The sequence below is a fragment of the Rhododendron vialii genome, chromosome 2a (genome assembly GCF_030253575.1).
Source record: "Rhododendron vialii isolate Sample 1 chromosome 2a, ASM3025357v1".
In the NCBI taxonomy this organism is placed as follows: domain Eukaryota; kingdom Viridiplantae; phylum Streptophyta; class Magnoliopsida; order Ericales; family Ericaceae; genus Rhododendron; species Rhododendron vialii.
The window spans coordinates 17,089,133-17,092,033 of NC_080558.1; the positions used below are offsets into that span (position 1 = coordinate 17,089,133).

General features: G+C 38.6%; 1 long non-coding RNA gene across 1 annotated transcript; it reads right to left on the reverse strand.

The window, feature by feature from the left end:
* Positions 1 to 210: 210 nt before the first annotated feature.
* LOC131311168 (uncharacterized) lies at positions 211 to 2,468 on the reverse strand. The gene is made up of 3 exons (XR_009195425.1): positions 2,349 to 2,468; positions 999 to 1,063; positions 211 to 498 (listed from the first exon to the last, which is right to left on the reverse strand). It is a non-coding gene; the product is annotated as an uncharacterized LOC131311168 (long non-coding RNA).
* Between the last annotated feature and the right edge of the window lie 433 nt (positions 2,469 to 2,901).

The following is a 2,901-nucleotide window of genomic DNA, read 5'->3' on the forward strand; positions in this document are numbered from 1 at the left end:
ATCCTGCCAGACATGCTCACATATACCCGTAATACTCACTACGACGCCCCATATAGTCTACGGTACTCCTAACCAATTTTACGGTACGTTTTCCATTTACAACAAAACTAAATGTCACGCTCCGCCCCGCAAACGGCACCCAAAGTGGGCTCGAGTCGGCGCAACCACGTGGCATACCACACATAAAATCAAACCACACCTCACATCCTATCAGAATAAACACCCAGCGGAAGACTTATTACCTTAACATAAAAATGAGTTGACGTATCGACCAACCAACCACGACCTCGCACAACTAAACAACAATATAGTTTTACAATACTTTAAAAAAAAATTCTACATTTCAACACATCCACCAAAGACTTATTTATAATTTACATAAATCAACTTCTTAGTTTACTACCTACAACCAACTTGCACATCCACATCATCCAACGCTAGCCCAAACACTTCTCAACACGATGACCAGTAGTAGACCCACTCTACGAAACCTGCTACCTGACAGACCAAAAAGGAAAGCCAAGGTGTGTGAGATATAAAAATGCTTAACAAAATTTAGCAACAGCCGAATGAATATGAATGAATATCAACAAGAATATAAATTCTCAACATAATTAAAATACTCAAATGGATATAATAGATATAACCACCGGCCACATCCTCCAAATACAACACAACAGTAATATCCAACGACTAAAAGACAATCTCAATATAGAACATCTCTGCATCAAACACTCACATATCACAACCGAATCTAGTGTCCCACACTCCATACTCCCAACTATTGTTAAATAAGCGATATAGCTTACGACATGGTGTGCCTCACACGTAAACATTCCCAACATATTAAAAGCTAAACAACAATAGCATAATATACACTCACCATTACAACAATATCTCATTAAAGATAATCATATCGCAAGCTTACTACGATTAGCAAGATATACACTCACCGCCACAGCAACATTTTATTGGGAAGAACCATATTAGACACTCACCTTTGCATCAACCGAGATACGCCAAACTTACGATTTCGGCACCTCCTATTTGGTTGGTTTGTTACCTAACCACAAGTTAATAATATCAGTTTATTGAACGCTTAAACGTTACAACCAACTCCTGAAAATAATCTATAACACCAACAATAGATTAACAATGTTTAATACATACAAGTATGTCCAACTCAAAGGTTTAGAAGTGTCCCTAAACAAGCGCAGCACCCAAACACCACATAACCCCTACATTTGGTTTGAAATCTACGACCAGCCTGTCATATCCTGCCTATAACTTCTTCTAGGTTTAAAATCAGATCATGAAACTACCACCATTAGAAAGTACACCTCCAATACATGAATTTTGATATAAAATTTGCCTAACATAGAGTTCGAAAGACAAAGTTATGCTCGTCCGAAGTTACACACACAACTGCCCAAAATTGTAAATTCTGCACGTCTATCAACTTCAAATCAAAAACTGATTTAACCTAGTACAAACTAAACCACAACCCCTACATATTCCGAAAGGCATACGAGTCTAGTTTCAGAATCAAAAACTCGTGCGCAAATCCGATACCCGAGCTAAGAGTTATGACCATTTTTCCAAAACATGTCAATGCAGCACATACAAAACTTAGCAGACACACACAAACTTGTAAAATCCGTGAAAATCAGAATATGCATCTAATAAATCCCAAATTTGGTACACACCATTATCACTCATCAAAGTTCATCCCTGATTTTTCCCTGATTTTCCACAACAAACGAACCTAGTCAAAATCACCTCCAAACTCAAAAATCTTGTGCTGTGAAGCACAATTTCCAGCAAAACAGTCCGTGTTCAAAAATTCATTAAAAATCGAATACTCAATAATTTTTAGTAATTTTAACGCCAAAACGTCACCAACTTATCAATCCTTCAGACTCATAAGGACCCATACCCAGGAGGGTCGTTTAACTAAAAAAAAAATGGTGAAAGACGCAGCTCTGTAAGCTGCCTAGATTTCCAGATTGCAGAACAGTTTTCTAAAAATCACTATAAATTGAATTCTTAACGATTTTAAGTGATTCCAGCGGCCAAAGAACAAGCCTCAAGTCTACTTTATTTCATAAGAAAGAACCAAGACTCAATTTTGAGTTTAAGAAGGCGAAAATCCCCCAAAACCGAGACCTTGTTCTGCAGATTTTCTAGGTTTGGACAGCAGCCAAAACACCCACGAAATTCACCCAAAAACCCATCTCAACAACTCAAAACACACCCAAACCAACATGCGTACACCAAGCTAAGACATGAATTGAAGCTAGAGAAGTATGAAATCAAGAACAAGGAAGCAAGAATTAACAAGATCAAACCTTAATTCAAGATAAACGGCTTCAAATCCTCTCTCTCTCTCTCTCTCTCTCTCTCTCTCTCTCTCTCTCTCTCTCGCTCTCTCCGCCGCAGAAAGAAACAAGATAGGAATGGGAAAAGATAAATATCACCAGGATATTTTGCTATATAAGGCACAAGGGGATTTATCATATGCAAGCGTAACCACTTCTTAACTTATGCTCCGACCCATAGCGTTTAGTTAAATATGCACCAAATATGAGTTAACCCCATAAACACATAATTCAATTAAAATATGAGTTTAAGATACTAAGGTTGGGTTCCAGAAACAAGTTAAGAACTTATTTTTTGTTGAATAAGAAGGGTTGTTCCGGAAAATAAGAAGGGTTCTACTTATTTTGGAAGAATTTATATAGGTACCAATGGGAGCCAGGAGGGAAATCATACCGGCGGCCGTGCCGGGCCGTCTCCGGCCACCGGACGGCCGATCCAAGCCGTCCAAAAATTCTATAAAAAAAAACCGAGGGGGCTAGCGCGGGAATCAATGGCATCCGAGGTGTATAGGGTGCTTGATCC